General features: G+C 49.0%; 1 protein-coding gene across 3 annotated transcripts in view; it reads left to right on the forward strand.

The window, feature by feature from the left end:
- The window catches only part of LOC129548625 (uncharacterized), a 171,931-nt gene that overhangs the window by 37,611 nt on the left and 115,746 nt on the right, over positions 1–18,574 (forward strand). Inside the window, exon 4 of one of the 3 annotated variants that reach the window (XR_008684358.2) lies at positions 88–1,508. The exons of the other annotated variants lie outside the window; for them this stretch is intronic. The gene's annotated coding sequence lies outside the window, so the exon portion shown is untranslated. Of the gene's footprint in view, positions 1–87; positions 1,509–18,574 lie in introns of those variants that run through there. 3 annotated transcript variants of the gene reach the window in all.

Raw genomic sequence — 18,574 nt, forward strand, 5'->3', positions numbered from 1 at the left:
GGCCCTGTCAATTTACATTCCCACCAACTGTGCACGGGGGTTCGATGTGGCCTATTTTTTAAATGTTTATATATTTGGCTGCACCAGGTCTTAGCCACGGCACACCGGGTCTTAAGCTGCAGAGTGTGGGATCTACTTTCCTGACCAGAGATTGAACCTGGGCCCTCTGCTTTGGGAGCATGGAGTCTTAGCCACCGGACCACCAGGAAATCCTGATGTGATCTGTTTTCCTCATGTGACTTAAGAGCATTTGGATAGTGTATTTTAATTTCTGTGTTTTGCTTTAGATTTGAGGTGGGAAAGTGTACCTATCTTGAATGTCTACAGCTCCTTGAACCGTTGTTCCCATGTAACCACCACACATGCGGCTAAGGAGTGCTCACAGTGTCCCAAATATGCATATTTTTAAAAAGTTTACTAATTTTTAAAATTAAAAATAAAATATTAAGGAAACATCAGCTCATCCATCTCTTGGCCACACATGGTTTTGATCACACGCTTATAGTATTTTGTGTCCTGACTTTTTGTCATTACGTAATAACAAAACCACAGCCCCAAGTCACAGTGATCCCAGAGGCATTGGTACTGCTTGTCTGGAGTCCCCTTACCATCCACCCAGAGAATATATCATAAGTCATATAAGCAAGTGTCAGCCATTCAGTTTTTGGTGGTGGCTAATTCCATCCTCTGATAAATAATTTTATGTTAACTAGCTTTTTCAACAAAATTTGTGAATTTACAGTATCCTTTCCTCCTGATAAATACTGAGAACTCAGTGCATGGAATGAAAAGGTCTTCCTGTGGGACGTCCTTGGTGGTCCAGTGGCTAAGACTTCGCCTTCCAATGGAGGGGGCGCAAGTTCGATGCCTGGCTGGGGAGATATTCCACACGCCTTGTGACCTAAAACCCCAATATGTAAAACAGAAGCAGTATTGTAACAGGTGCAGTAAAGATTTACAAAAAAAATGGTCCATATTAAGAAAAAAAAAATCTAAAAAAAAAAAAGAAAAGGTCTGCGTGTAATACTGTAAACTTCAGCAAATATTGCCAACACACGCTGGTTTCTACTACCACTGATGGTATGCCAGACATTTAGAAATGTTTCTTCTGAGAAAGGCTGTAAGAAAAGAATCACGGTAAGACAAGGTTTGTTGAGGACAGACTGTTTATTTAGCAACTTTGCAAGCCCAGAGTAGGATTTGCTGGACCGAGATCAGAAGGAGGTGGAGCCACAGAGGAGGAGAAGGTTATTTGGTGGATTTGGGCCCCAGGCCCTGGGAGGTCAGACCAGCCCTGAGGTTACGTGAGAACCAGGGCAGAGCAGCAAGAAGCCAGGAGATGGTTAGAACAGCCCTGTGCCCATCAGAGGTTGAGGGGTGGGTTTTCTGTGGCTTAGCCCCTGAGCAGTCTGCAGATGGAGGAGTTCAGCTGCCAAGGAGGGAGATTCTCTTGGGTTGAAACTGGCAGTGAATCCTCAGATCGCGCATGCAGTACAAGGGGAACCCCCTTCTCCATCAGGAAGTGTGGAACAGGATCTCTGGTCCCGAAGATTCAGACTTCACCACCCTGGAGAGGATGGAGTGTGCCCTGGGGGTCTGGACGTGTCACTGCTCACAGTCAGGGAGCTGGGACTGGCTGGAACTACCTGAGGTCTGAGCTCAGCATCTCAGATCTTGCACTGACAGCAAACGGGGACACAGCAGCTGGACTGGGAACAGGTGGGTTTGCAACAACTGGACTGGGAGCAGCAGGGTCTGCAGCAGCTGGACTGGGAGCAGCAAACAGGGACACAGCAGCTGGACTGGGAGCAGCCACAGGAGCCACACCCTGCTTTGCCACTGCTGGAGCAGGAACAGGCTGGCACACAGCAGCAGACAGGCACACAGCAGCTGGAGCCACAGCCCCCACAGCCAGAGCCACAGCCCCCACAGCTGGAGCCACAGCCCCCCTTAGACCCCCCACATGAGCTACAACCCCCACAGCCAGAGCCACAGCCCCCGCAGCTGGAACCACAGCCCCCCTTAGACCCCCCACATGAGCTACAGCCCCCCTTAGACCCCCCACATGAGCCACAGCCCCCCTTGGAGCCCCCACATGAACTGCAGCCCCCCTTGGAGCCCCCACACGAGCCACAGCCCCCTCTGCCACAGCTGGAGCAGGAACAGGCTGGCACACAGCAGCATACAGGCTTGCAGCAGCAGACGGGCACACAGCAGCTGGAGCCGCAGCCCCCACAGCTGGAGCCGCAGCCCCCACAGCTGGAGCCGCAGCCCCCACAGCTGGAGCTGCAGCCTCCGGAACAGCCAGAGCAGCCCATGGTTCTGGTGGGTTGAGGGTAGAGTAGGTCAGAGGAGTAGGTGGAAAGAGAGCAGGTGCTGAGTGTGGGGCCTCCTGGGCCAGGAGCCTCTATATACCTGCAAGGTCAGGTGTGACCCAGGCACATGCTCCCTTCCTGGTTCCTATCTGGGCCGCGTTGTTTTCTCCCTGACCTTGTGCTCTCACTGACCCGCGATCACCCGTTTTCTACATTTGGTGTCTTCCCCCTTTGGCTCCTATAATTAGGGCCTGAGCTCTGCTTGCCCTTTCCTTCCCTGACATCCCTCGGAACTGGTCACCTGCCCTTTTTACCCGTCACAAGTGACCCTGGATAGGATGGCCCAGGTCTACACCCCAGCAGAGTCCCAGGCCTGCTTCTCGGTGTCTGCTTGCATGGGAAGAGGCTCGAGGCTCCAAGTGAATGAGCCCAGCTTATGCTCAGTGGCCCAGATGCAACTCTTCTCAGCTTATTTAGGAGAATATTAACTTCCAATTTGTCTTCACACTAAATTTATTATTTACCACATAAAGATTTATTTTAATTTTTAATCAAGGTGGTAGACATATAGTTTAAAAATTTTCATGAGGCTTTACCCCAGGAATTTTCCTCCAATTAAAATAGATAAATTAAAAAAAAAAAGTCTGACAGAGTAAGAGATGCACATTACTAATGAAAGAATTATTATGTGCTAATGCCTAATTTCCTGGAGAAGGAGATGGCAACCCACTCCAGTACTCTTGCCTGGAGAATCCCACGGACGGAGGAGCCTGGTGGACCACAGTCCATGGGGTCGCAAAGAGTCGGGCACGACTGAGCGACTTCACTTACACTTTATGCCCAATTTAAATTGAAATAAAACTAAGAATCATTTTATCAACAATAACTATGTTTTATTTTTAGACAATATCTAATGCTAATCTCTCATACTATCATACCTAAAAAAAAAAGGGTTTCCTTAATATTTGAAAATGAATCAGTGTAGTTAACCATGTTAGACCATGTCTGACTCTTTGTGACCCCATGGACTGCAGCATGCCAAGCTTTCCTGTCCTTCAGAATGCAAAAACCATATTTTTCTGTAAGACTGGGAACAAGGGAAGAATGTTCACTATTACCCCTTCTATTCAAAGTAAGTTTGTCAAATAAAAAAAAAAAATTGCTAGGATTTTAACTAAACACAATAATCAATTTTTGGAAAATTGACATCTTTTCAACATTGAATCACGTGATCTGTGAACATATGCATCTTTCCATTTATTAAATTCTCTTTAATTTCTTTCAATAATGCCTTATAATTTCGCTTTAGAGAATTTTTACATCTTTCATATGATTTATATTTCTAGGTTTATTAATTTAGGGTATCAATTATAAATAATTTTTGTATTTTAATAAAAATAAATATATATTAAAATTTCTAACTGTTGTTGTTAGTATACTTGGAAAATTTAGTTTATATTTGTTGTTTCCCCACTGATCTTGCTAAATTTGCTTATTTATTGGGATACTTTATTTGTAGATTATTTTGGATTTTCTTTTGTGTTAATTCGTATTTCCCCTTTCAGGATTTCCTTGACAAATTTAGTCCACTTTTCACTCCTTCACAAGGGAATCAAGAGCATTGCTAGGGGTTGCCTCCCCTCCTGCTGACTTGAGTGCTGTTACTGCTTAGTTCACTTGTACACTCCTGTGAATCCCAGAAATCACGTTCATTATCGTTGCCTTAAACATTCAGTGTGTGAATCTGCTTGGCTGCCCTGGCAAAGGACCACATCCTGGGCATCAGAGACAATAGGAACTTATTTTCTTACAAGTCTGGAGGCTAGAAGTCCAAGATCAAAGTTGATTCTGGGTGAGACATCTCTTTCTGGCTTGTATCCTTCCATGACCTTTGTCAGGAGAGCAGGGGGAGGCAGAGAGAGCTGATGTGTCTCCTCTTCTTATAAGGACAGCAGTCCTGCTGGGTTAGACTCCCATCCTTACTACTCCATTTAGCCTTAACTCTGCCCTTACAAGGGCTTCCCTGAAGGCTCAGTTGGTAAAGAATCCGCCTGCAATGCAGGAGACCTGGGTTCGATCCCTGGGTTGGCAAGAGCCCCCGGAGAAGGGAAAGGCTGCCCACTCCAGTATCTGGCCTGGAGAATTCCATGGGCTGTGTAGTCCATGGGGTCGCAAAGAGTCAGACACGACTGAGCGACTTTCACTTCGACTCACTTTCTGCCCTTACAGGGCTTCCTCAGTGGCTCAGTGGTAACGAATCTGTCTGTAATGCAGGAGAGGCAGGAGATGTGGATTTGATCCCTGGGTTGGGAAGATCGCCTGGAGGAGGAAATGGCAACACAGTCCAGTATTCTTGCCTGGGAAATCCCATGGAAGGAGGAGCCTGGTGGGCTACAGTCCGTGGGGTCACAGAAGGGTCAGATGCGATTGAAACGACTGAGCGAGCGTTGCTCTTCACAGCCTTATGTCCAGATATTACAGCAGGGCTTCAACCTAAGAGTTCTGTGGGGGCACAGTTCAGCCCACTGTGGCCATTACTCTTCTGCATCTATCTGTATATTTACACTTTCTCGTGCAGTTCATGCCTTCCTGCAGATCTCTGTGTGTTTTATGGGGCCATTTTCTTCAGCCTGAAGAACGTCTTTCGGTATTTCTGGAAGTGTGAGTCTGCTTGCGAAGAATTTTCATAGTTCTGTCTTTCTTAAATGTCTTTATGTAAGCTTCACTTTTGCAAAGTTATTTTTTCAGGGTAGAGTCTCCGGTGCAGAGCTGTTAGCAAGCTGCTGCTTTCACTCCCTTATGGGTGGTGTGCCGTTGTCCCCTGGCTCCCATGGTTTTTCTTGAAAACTCAGCTCTGAACATTACTGTTGCTTCTTTGGGAATTATGCGCCATATTCTTTGCTTTTAAGAGCTTAAAATTGTTTTCTTTCGGAAGATGATCATTTTGTAGCTAGGGTTTTAAAAGTTTCTCCTTCTTAGGTTTTGCTGAACTTCTTGAATCTATGGGTTGATATCTTTGGTTAAGCCTAAAATATTCCCAACCTCTGTCTTTTGAACTATTGCTTTTGCCCCATTTTCTATCTTATTTTCCTCTGGTTTGCCAGTTACACTTATGTTAGACTTGTTGGCTCGTTCCCACACGTCTTTTACACTCATTTACTTTTTGCATTCTCATATCTGTCTGCTTCAGTTTGGATGCTTTTCCACGGACTTTTTTTTAGATTGAATCCCCTAATTCTGTTTTTTTGCTATGTCCAGTCACCTGTTAAAGCCATCTGATAAATTCTGAATTTTATATATTGTACTTTTCAGGTTTAGAATGTCCATTTTATTGTATTTTTATGGACACTCTTGGCAGAATTTTTCCATCTTTTCATCTAGTTTGTCCGTATTTCCCCTATGCTATCTTTATTTCAAGTCTTTGCTGGTTAACAGTAAGATCTGAATCGTTTTTGAGTCTGCTTTTATTACATTTTTCCCTTTTGATTATTTGTCACATTTTCCTATTTCTGTTTTTTTTTTTTGGCCATGTCATGCAATTTTTCAGGATCTTAGTTCTCTGACCAGGGACTGAACCCAGGACCTGGCAGTGAAAGTGCCAAGTCCTAACCACTGGACCACCAGGAAATTCCCTCCTATTTCTTTTTATGTCTGGTAATTTTTTTTTTTTTTTTACTGTGTACTGGCTATTTTTTATGGAAGAACCATAGGAGTTTTACACAGTATAATCTTCCGTCATGGGAGAGCCCTCTTTGTGGGGAAAGGTTTCTGCTATTAGGAGTCCTATCCACCTAGTTCTTGTTACTTCCATATCTCCCCGTTGCCTTTCAGACACACTTTTCGTAGTTCACCTGGCTTTATTTTAGGGTTTTTTTCTTTACCTTGTGTCTGTGCTGTGTCCTCGCTGCTGTGCGGGCTTGCTTCGGCTGCGGAGAGCGGGACTCTGCTCTCGGGTGGCGGGCAGGCCTCCCACGTGCTGCCTTCTCTCGTGCAGCACAGGCTCTGGCTTCGTTGCTCCGCGGCATGTGGAGTCTTCCTGGACCAGGGATCAAACCTGTGTCCCCTGCATTGGCAAGCGGATTCTTATCCACTGGTCCACCAGGGAAGGCCCTAATGTGCTGTGGTTGCTGTTCAGTCACTAAGTCATATCTGAGTCTCTGCGACCCCAGGGACTGCAGCGCGCCAGGCTTCCCTGTCCTCCGCTGTCGCCTGGAGTTCGCTCAAGTTCCTGCCCACTGAGTTGGTGCTGTCTAACCACCTCCTCCTCTGCCACCCTCTTCTCCTTTGCCTTCAATCTTTCCCAGCATCAGGGTTTTCTTTTAGCTGTTGTAGTAGGAATTTTGGGAGGCTGCACCATACCACGTTTTACATGACAGCGGAAGTCCACTTCTTTTTGTCTGCAGAATCCCACAGTCTCGCTCCGACAGGCCTTGCTTGTATACATTCTTGTCCTTGCTCCTAGGCAGCGTTTGTGCCTTTGATCTGAAGGGCCTCCGCGAGCCTCTGAGTGTTGCTGTCCGCCGCCTCCGCGGGCCTCTGAGTACTGCTCTCCTGCCGCTTCTCTAGGTCTCTCTGTGGGACACCTGGTGGAGCTGTGATGGGGCCTCTGATCTCTCTTCCACGGCTCTTGGCTTCTGTCTCATGGCTGAGCCCTCTATGGCGCTTCCAGTCGGGGTGAATTTCTCAGTGCTGCTTTCCTCCTTCTGACAGCTGTGAGGGAGAATCTGGTCCATGCTCTCCCCCAGGTCCTGGAGGCGTGCGGCCATTCTTGGTGATCCTTGGCTTGTGGAAGCATCACCAGAGTCCTGGATCACCCTCTCCCTGGGTTCTCCCTGCGTGTGTGTCCGTCTGCCCCTAAGCTTCCCCTGTATACGAGGACCCCCGCCAGTCTGGGGTAGGAGCCCTCCCTGCTGTGTTATGACTCTGACGAACGCGACGCCTGCGGCTGGACAGGGGAAGCTGTTAGTGTCCCACACCGAGGTCTGCAACACCCCTACCTGCTTCTGCGCTAGTTTTCTTTTCCAAACACCGTGAGAGGGTAAATGCAGAGTGGCTGGGCCCATTGCATCTGGAACCATGGCTACAAGAGTCAGGAGAATGCTATCCAGCCTCTGTGACATGAGAGAAGAGGGGCATGGAGAGGGTGCTGGCCCCAACACAGCAAGTTTACTCCCCCCCACCCCCAAAGGGAAAGTCCCACTGCTGGACAGTCACAAAGCCAGGACGCACACGCCACATCCTGACTCGAAGCCCAGGCCTTTCTGCCGTGCCCTGGAATGTCCCCTGGCCACAGCATCGGTGGTGGAGTGTGGTCATGGCTGGAGCCAGATGGGACAGCTGGTGGTAAGTGGAGTCGGTGCCCGGTCAGCTGGTACGGGCTGCCGGTGCCCACTTCCAGTGAGCACCCTTGTTCGTCATTACATTGTACAGATACTGTTAGGAAGTTACACTGGCAATGAATCTGGCTGGCAGTGACAGAGATAATTTTATTGACAGGACATTTTATTGTATTTTAACAAACAAGTATAGAGACCTGCTGTAAGGAAGGGGATCCTGCTGGACTGGGCTTCATTGGAGAAGGAAACCTGGATGTGGTCAAAGGGGCGTCTTTTCTTACTGAGATGCCAGGAGCTGGATGTTCTTGACCAGACCCTTCACATGAGGGTCAGCGCCTGGCTAGAGCAGCTGATGGCCCTGACAAGAGTCAGGACACGTGGCGGCCACTTGGTTTTCAGAGGACTGTTAGCACACAGCCTTCCTCTGCACAGTGATACCCTAGATGGATGGGGACAGAGCCATGGCTCCTCACATGAATGGTGCCTCCTGTGCTGGAGTCAGGAAGTGCAGGGAGGAGGTCCACAGAGCGAGATGTATCCAGCAGAATGACAAGCCAGAGAGTTTCACAGATGCCGCAGCTGGAAGAGGTTAGCTGAATGCTGGACTGACCATTACATTAGATCTTGCACTGGCAGCAAACGGGGACACAGCAGCTGGACTGGGAGCAGCAGGGTTTACAGCAGCTGGACTGGGAGCAGCCACAGGAGCCACAGCCCCCTTTGCCACAGCTGGAGCAGGAGCAGGCTGGCACACAGCAGCACACAGGCACACAACAACTGGAGCCACAGCCCCCACAGCTGGAGCCACAGCCCCCCTTGGAGCCTCCACATGAGACACAGCCCCCCTTGGAGCCCCCACATGAGCCACAGCCCCCTTTGCCACAGCTGGAGCAAGAACAGGCTGGCACACAGCAGCACAAGGGCTTGCAGCAGCAGACGGGCACACAGCAGCTGGAGCCACAGCCCCCACAGCTGGAGCCACAGCCCCCCTTGGAGCCTCCACATGAGACACAGCCCCCCTTGGAGCCCCCACATGAGCCACAGCCCCCTTTGCCACAGCTGGAGCAGGAGCAGGCTGGCACACAGCAGCACAAGGGCTTGCAGCAGCAGACGGGCACACAGCAGCTGGAGCCACAGCCCCCACAGCTGGAGCCGCAGCCCCCACAGCTGGAGCCGCAGCCTCCACAGCTGGAGCCGCAGCCTCCGGAACAGCCAGAGCAGCCCATGGTTCTGGTGGGTTGAGGGTGGAGCAGGTCAGAGGAGCAGGTGGAGAGAGAGCAGGTGCTCGGTGTGGGGCCTCCGGGGCCCCGAGCCTCAAATACCTGCCGGGGTGTATACCAGCCGTTGATCACTTCCTCCAGGGCCCGAGCCTCATATGCCTGCCGGGGTGTATACCGGCCGTTGATCACTTCCTCCGGGGCCCGAGCCTCATATACCTGCCGGGGTGTATACTGGCCTTTGATCACTTCCTCCGGGGCCCGGAGCCTCATATACCTGCCGGGGTGTATACCGGCCGTTGATCACTTCCTCCGGGGCCCGAGCCTCATATGCCTGCCGGGGTGTATACCGGCCGTTGATCACTTCCTCCGGGGCACGAGCCTCATATGCCTGCCGGGGTGTATACTGGCCGTTGATCACTTCCTCCGGGGCACGAGCCTCATATGCCTGCCGGGGTGTATACCGGCCGTTGATCACTTCCTCCGGGGCCCGAGCCTCATATACCTGCTGGGGTGTATACCGGCCGTTGATCACTTCCTCCGGGGCCTGAGCCTCATATACCTGCTGGGGTGTATACTGGCCGTTGATCACTTCCTCCGGGGCCCGGAGCCTCATATACCTGCCGGGGTGTATACCGGCCGTTGATCACTTCCTCCGGGGCCCGAGCCTCATATGCCTGCCGGGGTGTATACCGGCCGTTGATCACTTCCTCTTGTCTGTTTTTCCAGGGTCATGCCTCTGTCTGTTGTTTCCTTTTCTGTGAGCGCCTGCTGCCTGGGTCACTGACAGCTTTTTTTCTCTAACTTTTGCCTCTTCCTCATTCTTTCTGGATTTCAGTCTGTCCTTCCTAAGCACCCCCAATAGTTGGTCACCTGCCTGTGGTTGGACCGTGTGTGACCTGTGAGGCCGGCGTTGGTTCCAGGCTCCTTCATCTCTGTTTGGAGTCTGCAGGTGTGACTAAGCTCAGCATCTTGAGATGAGAGACTATCCCCTTGGGTGCTGATGGGTTAAGTGTGACCACATCCATCATTGTGAGAGGGAGGCAGGGGGAGCCCTGAGCACGCTGAGAGGAGAGGGTGTGACGGTGCAGCAGCGGGGGTCTGCAGGTGCTGCTGTGAGCATCTGAGTGAGGCGGCCACAAGCCAGGGCCTCCTGGCAGCCACCAGAAGGTCATGGTGGTGAGAGATGGGCTCTCCGTGCAGACTTGCAGAGGGAGCATGGCCTTGCTGACAACTTGACTTACGTGCGACTTATGGACCAGGGCTCGAACCCGTGTCCCCTGCACTGGCAGACAGATTCTTTTTTTTGTTTGTTTCTTTGCTTTCTTTTTTTTTTTTTAAATTTTATTTTTTTTGTAATTAATTAATTTTTTATTGGAGGCAAATTATTTTACAATATTATATTGGTTGGTTTTGCCATACATTGACATGAATTCGCCCCGGGTTTACGTAAGTTCCCCCTCCTAAACCCCCCTCCCACCTCCCTCCTCCCTTTATCCTCCCTCTGGGTCATCCCCGCATGCCAGCCCCCAGCATCCTATAACATGCATTGACCCTGAACAGATTCTTATCCACTGAGCCGCCCGGGAGGTCCTGGAACCAATGTTACTGGCCTTAGCCCTCTAGCAGAACACACAGTTGAGTTCTTGAACCATTTTCAGCTTTTAGTTTTATTGTCAGCAGATTGTACGTACAGGGGTGACTTGAGGAGCTTCTAAGGGCATTATTAGCCAGAATAGGGATCCCTGAGGCCGTGTGCAAGGCCTCTGGGTCTCTGTTTCCAAGACTCTTAAGTGTTCTTTCAAGAAACCTGGGTATGTGTCTGGTATCTAGATATCCAGAACTCTAACAGAGAAAATAAACTGTGTAACTGGGAAAGGACTGCCTCAGAATGGAGTGCTGGCAGCTTCTTATTAGAAACATTTAAGAAGTTGGGGCCACAGTGTTAGTACCTTGCGTGCTTGTCCTGGAGTTGGCGGGACACCGCCGGCTTCGGGGAGCCCCGGGTCCCGGGCGCGGTTCCTTGGGTCGTCACTAGGGGGCGCGGAGGGCCCGCCGCCGTCTGCGCGGGAGCAGAGCTCGCCTGGCTGCAGCCTGGCCTCCTTTTGAGCTTGAAGGCTCCAGTTTCAGATCTGTATGCGTTGTCTGACTTCGGAGGCCGAACCCAGAGAGGGTGTGCGTGTGTCAGAGTTAACCGAGTAGGACGAGAAATTACAGCAAGTTTCAGATGTAAAGAAACGACAGACGCCACAGATGCGACGGCGCCTGAGGAAGTAAGGGTTTTACCCAGCGGCTCGGCTGTAAAGAATCCGCCTGCCGAGCCGGAGACACAGGAGACGCGGGTTCCGTCCCTGGGTCGGGAAGGTCCCCTGGAGGAGCGAGTGGCGGCCCGCTCCGGGGTTCCTGCCTGGACAGTCCCGTGGACAGAGGCGCCTGGGTTCACAGAGAGGGAGACGTTACCCAGCACAGCGCAGGGAAGGTCATCTTATTTTGTTGAGTGAATTGCCCCAACCCGTCTGTCTCCCCCAGGGCACTTTCCCCCACTATGGTTTTTCTATTTTTTGGCCACGTATCCTTCATCACTTACTCATATGACAACAATTTCAGAGTTTTACTTTCTAAAGTGAATACAGAGCTACTTCAGTTTTTCCTTTATCATGACTGCTTGAGGTTTTTTTGTTTTTTTTTTTTGTTTTTTTAGTTATTGATTTTGAAAATTTGTTTTAGCCTCATGACACTGTCATGTAAGTATTTAGGTTTGCTATCAAATCTGGGGAAATATTAATCAAACGTCTTTACATTTGTGCTGTAAAACTTCAGGGAATCAGCATTTTGTGCGGTTTTAATCTTATTGTTGTTCAGTTGATAAGTCGTGTCCAATTCTTTTCAATCCACTCCCCCATCCTTCCCCCCAACCCTGGCAACCATAACTGCAGCACGCCAGGCTCCCCTGTCCTCCACTGTCTCTCAGAGCTTGCTCAAACTCATGTCCATTGAGTCTGATGCCATCCAACCACCTCATCCTCCGTCATTCCCTTCTCCTCCCGCCTTCAATCTTTCCCAGCATCGGGGTCTTTTCTAATGAGTCGGTTCTTCCCATCAGGTGGCCAAAGTATTGGAGCTTCAGCTTCAGCATGAGTCCCTCCAATGAATATTCAGGACTGATTTCCTTTAGGATGGACTGGTGTGACCTCCTTGTTTACCTTTTATTTCTTTGTAACTAATTACATTTGTCAGTCTGTTTGTGATTACATTCTCGGTGGAGTTGGCCCACTGTGTATTTTATACTATCTCTGACTGTGTCAATATTTTCATGTCAAATCAGCAGGAAACTAAAACCTTTACCAAAGTATTCATGTGATTTGCTATTACACATTAATTGGATTATCAAATAATTCATGAGATTTCCTTACTTTTGTTTGAAATGTATTGCCTCTTGTTAATGAATTCTGCTGTTGGCGTGATATGAAAATTTTGCTGCAATTTGGGCCTTTCATCAGCATGACTTCCGTGGTGGTTCAGAGAGTAACGAATTCGCCTGCAATGTAGGAGACCTGGGTTCAGTCTCTGGGTCAGGAAGGTCCGCTGGAGAAGGGAATGGCAACCCACTGCACTACTCTTGCCTGGAGAATTCCGTGGACAGAGGGGCCTGGCAAGCTATGGTGCCGAGGGTTGCAAAGAGTTGGATACGATTGAGAGAATAATATTTTCACTTTTAGGAGTGACTTATAGCTTATTCTAGCATGTTTATTTCACATTTTACTGTTTTTTGCTTTTGAACATTTTACTTCGCATTGGAGTGTAGCTGATTAACCATGTTGTGATGGTTTCAGGTGAACAGCGAAGTGACTCAGTCATACATATACATGAGTCCACTTTCCCCAAACCCCGCTCCCATCCAGGCTGCCATGTAACATTGAGCAGAGCTCCCTGTGGTCTACAGAGTTCCCTGTGGTATACAGTAGGTCCTTGCTGCTTCAGTTCAGTTCAGTTCAGTCGCTCAGTTGTGTCCGACTCTCTGTGACCCCCTGAATCACAGCACGCCAGGCCTCCCTGTCCATCACCAACTCCCGGAGTTCACTCAGACTCATGTCCACAGAGTCGGTGATGCCATCCAGCCGTCTCATTCTCTGTCATCCCCGTCTCCTCCTGCCCCCAATCCCTCCCAGCATCAGAGTCTTTTCCAGTGAGTCAACTCTTTGCATGAGGTGGCCAAAGTATTGGAGTTTCAGCTTTAGCATCAGTCCTTCCAATGAACACCCAGGACTGATCTCCTTTAGAAAGGACTGGTTGGATCTCCTTGCAGTCCAGGGGACTCTCAAGAGTCTTCTCCAGCACCACAATTCAAAAGCATCAATTCTTCGGCGATCAGCTTTCTTCACAGTCCAACTCTCACATCCATACATGACCATGGGAAAAACCATTGCCTTGACTAGACGGACCTTGGTTGGCAAAGTAATGTCTCTGGTTTTTAATATGCTATCTAGGTTGGTCATAACTTTCCTTCCAAGGAGTAAGCATCTTTTAATTTCCTGGCTGCAATCAGCATCTGCAGTGATTTTGGAGCCCCCAAAAATAAAGTCTGACACTGTTTCCACTGTTTCCCCATCTATTTCCCATGAAGTGATGGGACCAGATGCCATGATCTTCGTTTTCTGAATGTTGAGCTTCAAGCCAACTTTTTCACTCTCCTCTTTCACTTTCATCAAGAGGCTTTTGAGTTCCTCTTCACTTTCTGCCATAAGGGTGGTGTCATCTGCATATCTGAGGTTATTGACATTTCTCCCGGCAATCTTGATTCCAGCTTGTGCTTCTTCCAGCCCTTGTTGCTTATCCGTCTTAAATATAGCAGCGTGTACACAGCCTTTCCAGACTCCCTAATGATCTGCTCCCCCATCCTCCCCCACCCCTGCAACCGTAAGATCGTTCTCTGAGTCTCTCTCTGTCTTGTGAGCAGGTTCATCTGTATCGTTTCTTTTTAGGTCCCACGTAGAAGGGGTGTCGCTCATCATTCCCCCTTCTCTGACTGACTCACTTCACTCGGTATGACGCGCTCCAGGGAATCTGTGTTGCTGCAAATGTCATTTCATTCTCTTCAATGACTGAGTCATATTCCGTTGTATGTATGTACCACAGCTGCTTTATCCATTGCTCTGTCAATGGGCATTTAGGGTCCTCCTGTGTCCCAGCTGCTGTAAACAGAGCTGCAGTGAACGCTGGGGCGCGCACATCCTTTCAGATCATGATTTTCCCCAGATATGTGCCCAAGGGTGGGATTGCAAGGCCTGATTTTATCTTTTTAAGGAGCTTCCATACTGTTCTCCATAGTGGCTGTACCAATTTACATTCCCACCGACAGTGTCAGAGGGTACATTTTGTTACTTTTGATGAGGAGTCTTAGTTCTTTAATAAATAAGTGTGAAAATGACAAAAGAAACTTTGCTTTTGCGTGTTCAGCTCAGGGTCCTGTACTCGCTCAGTTTTCTTTTGGCTGCACTAGGCCTTTGTTGCTGCGGGGGCTTTTCTCCAGCTGCAGTGCTCAGGCTGCTCCTTGTAGTGGCCTCTTGTCTCAGTTCTTGGCTCTAGGGCGCGGCCGCGGCAGTTCTGGTGCACAGGGTTAGTTGCGGAATCGTCTCAGATCAGGGATCGGATCCATGTGCCCTGCACTGGCGGGCGAATTCTTAACTACTGGACCACCATGGGAGCCCCTGTCTCAGTTTTTTATCTGAAATGTTTAAAAACATATTTCCAAACATTTTTGGACTTCCCTGGTGGCTCAGATGGTAAAGAATCCTCCTGTAACGCGCAAGACCTGGGTTTGATCCCTGGGTTGGGAAGATCCCCTGGAGGAGGGCATGACAACCCACTCCAGTATTCTGGCCTGGAGAATCCCATGGACAGAGGAGCATGGTGGGCTACAGTCCACGGGGCCGCAGAGAGTCGGACATGACTGAGCGACTGAGCAGCAAACCACAGTTCAGGAACTGAATCTGTGCTTTAACAGCAAGTCTGTCCTTTTGAGTGCACTTTTGGTACACTGTGTGCGTTCAGATTTCTCTCCTGAATTTTTGAAGATCTATCTAAGAGTACTTAAAACATCAAATCCACGTTGCAAGGCTTCCATAGCTTTCTAGGGCAAACCATAGCAAACCATCTTTACTTTTGGATTCTTTGGAGAAAAACGTGAGCTATTATGGATGACTCTGCAGCAACTTGAGAGGGAACTGCCTGCAGGGATTCTGGGAGCTGCACTCGGCCCGGTGTTCTGCGGGCCCTCCTGTGTTTCTGAAGAGCGATGCACACTGTTGCCCTTAACTGTATGATCCTGAGACCACAAACACTGCTCAAGGGCTCGTTGTGAGCATCCATGAGTTTTTCCCTTTGTTGAATAAAGCCACAGGTGGGTTGTTTTCTGCCGGTGGAAATGTTTCACACTGCTTGTAAAGTTTCCTGTGGCAGCAGCGATGCACACCTCTTGCCAGCCAATCGGGGTTCACCATTTCCAAACAGCATATACAGCCCTGGAGACATATTCGTGTCTGGTTTATTTCACATATCGGTTTATTTTGTACACATTCTTATTTATTTTGGTTGAATTTTCATGAACTGTTTTCGATAAGTGAGTCACATGTGCTTTTACATTTTGACATAGTTTTGAGGGCCCGTGCAAAAACGAATACAGTTCAGAATTTGGTTCTGAAGTGCCCTTAAGAAAAAAGCTATGTATGTGCCTATGTATGTGTGCCCCTCATCTTCCTTCTTCATCTCCTGCTGGATGCTTAGGTTTCATATTTTGTCTATTGCAAATAAGACTGCAGTGAACATCGGTGTCATGTCTTTGCGAATTGTGTCTTTGTTTTCTTTGGGTGAACACCCAGAGGTGGACTTTCTGGGTCACATGACATGCCTATTTTTAATTCCTGGAGCAGCCTCCCTCCTCTCCTCTGCGGTGGCAGCGCCAGTTGACCTTCCCCTGGCAGTGCGCCAGGCTTCCCTACCCTCCGCGTCCTCGCCTGCCCTGGTTACTTGTCGTCTTTATAACTGTGGTGGTTCGGACAAGGGTGAGGTGGTATCTCTCAGACCTTTTCTGGGGAGGTGCCTTCTCTGGGTTCGTGTGCACTTTGCATCACCTTGGATTTCCCGGGCATTTAGTCCCGGCCCCTTCTTAGCAGCCGGTCATCTCAGCCCCCGGCACCTGCCCCGGAGCGGCAGCTTAGATCACCGTGTGTTGTGTCTGTTTCCTGTGGCTTCCAAACCAGAGGGCCAATCGAGTCAGTGCCCCCGCAGGCCAGACAGATAGCCGTCCCTCCGGCCGAAGTTCGTCCTTTGTTAATTATCAGTCGACATTGTTTTTTTTGCGATACAGACTTTTTCTTTTTATATGTTTATTTTTCTTTTATGCCAAATTTATCTATCTTTTCTTTTCCTGAGCTGCTGAATTTTGTGTCACGGTTAGGAACATCTCAATATTATTTTTAAAGTTCCTCTTTTCTTTTAGTCATTTTGTGTTTTTAATTTTTTATTTGGGTCTTTATTCTGTATGGAATTTATTTTTAGAGTAAAAGATGAAGTGGGGCTTCCCTGGTGGCTCAGCGGTGAAGAGTCTGCCTGTGATGCAGAAGGCTCAGGAGACCCAGGTTGGATCCCTGGGTGGGGAAGATCCCCCGGGGAAGGGCATGGCAGCCCGCTCTGGTATTCTTGCCCGGAGACTCCCATGGATGGAGGAGCCTGGCGGGCGACAGTCCACAGGGTCGCAAAGAGTCAGGCGTGCCTGAAGTGACTGGGCACCAGAGAGGCAGTAGCGGAGCAGTTTGATTTTTCAGCGTCCTCCACAGTTGCTTCAGCTGTTTGGCTGTGCTGGATCTTTGTTGCCGCACACGGGCTCTGCTCTAGCTGCAGCGCATGAGCTTCTTACTGTGGAGCACGGGCGTTAGGCGCTCAGGCCTCGGTGCTTGAGGCTCGTGGGCTCAGTTCTTGAGGCCCCAGGCTCTGGAGCACGGGCTCAGTAGCTGTGACGCTTGGGCTTCGTTGCCCCGCAGCTTGCGTCATCTCTGGTGGTCCTGTTCCTTTACCTTTGTTTGCTGGATTTTTACGTTTGATTCAAGTTGTTTGAATGCTCATGACTTGATAATAGGTTTGCTATCTGGCTCCATTTCTTTTTAGGCAGGGGACTCTTTCTGAAACTATTTCTTCTCTTGATTTCTTTTTGGCTGCGCTGGGGTTTTGTAGCTGCTTTCCGTAGTTGGTGCTGGGGCCGCTCACCGCAGGGGCTTCTCTTACCACTGAGCGCCCGCTCTAGGCACTCAGGCTCCAGTAGTTGTGGCAGGGGGGCTCAGCAGTTGCGAGGTGTGGGCGTAGCTGCCCCTCTGCATGTGGAATCTTTCCAGACCAGGGATCGAACCTGTGTCCCCTGCTTTGGCAGGCGGATTCTCAACCACTGGATTACCAGGGAGGTCCTGGTCCCCTTTCTTTTCAGCATTTTCTTAGCTATTTTTATGTATATCTTTTTTTCCCCTGTATAAATGTTACAGTCAGCATAGCTACTTAAAATATCTTCTTGGTATATTTATTCTGATCCAATATATAGATTAATTTAGGAAGAATGACTTGCTTAAAATATTAACACTTCCTGCTCCCTGCAGCAAGGCGTGAGAGCGTGACTGGGAGCTGCGACAGCCGGAGTCATGGCGGGACGGCCACGCAGAAAGCTTCCTCCCCTCTTTGACCTAGTGTTAGTTGAAAGAAGGGCAACTGAAACTGTAGCCAAAGGGGCATTAGGCTCCAGAAAAATCACAAGGAAAAGCACTGCAAGCAGTGGCAGTGGCCATTGGGTGGGGCTCTGACGGAAAGAGCGGAGAGATTCAACCAGTTAACGGGCAAGTTGGAAATACAGTTCTCCTCCCAGGAGACCCGGGCTCGATCCGCGGGTCGGGAAGATCCCCTGGAGGAGGGCATGGCAACCCACTCCAGTGTTCTTGCTGGAGAATCCCATGGAGAGAGAAGCGAATGAGCGCGAGAGATGAAGTACAGATACAGTTTACTTCGCACGCAGCACACGAAGTCGTTATAGACAACAGGGATTACTTCTTATTCAGAGATGGTGGCATTCTTGATAAGTGTGTTGACTGAAATAAGTCACTATTGAAATGGCATCACATGAAGCTGCCCATTCCACTGAAGCTGTGAAGTCTTTTATCACGTAAATAATTCCCATGTTTCTCTTTTATAATAAACTAACAATATCCAAACTGATGATATCCAGTGTCTCTAAAATTTAGTTTCACTGTACAGGTATAAACATTTTGAAATAAAGATATATAAATGAGAATAACTTTCCTATTAAAACAAGAATTATCTATTCTTTTATTCATGACTCCTTTTATGTCTCTCAGTATATTGCAGCTCTCTTCATGTAGATTTTTAAAGGCTTTTATTGAAGTATAAGTTCACGGAGAAGAATGCCACCATGTTTCCTGTGAAGGTATTTTACCTTAATGCTCATAACCTGCAAGGCGATTCTCCCAGAGATGGGCCACTGAGTATAGTTTAGGCTTGGAGGCAACGCCCCTTTAGTGATGACCTTGCAGCAGAATGCACAGGTCCTTCCCTGTCCCCGCATGCAGCGCACACTGTGTGATATTGAGGACCCATCTTTGACAGCTTGACAGGTTTTCACAAACTGAACACACGTGTAATCAGCACGCCC

This window comes from Moschus berezovskii, chromosome 25 (assembly GCF_049115385.1).
Source record: "Moschus berezovskii isolate FMDL1 chromosome 25, NW_MosBer_1.0, whole genome shotgun sequence".
In the NCBI taxonomy this organism is placed as follows: Eukaryota; Metazoa; Chordata; class Mammalia; order Artiodactyla; family Moschidae; genus Moschus; species Moschus berezovskii.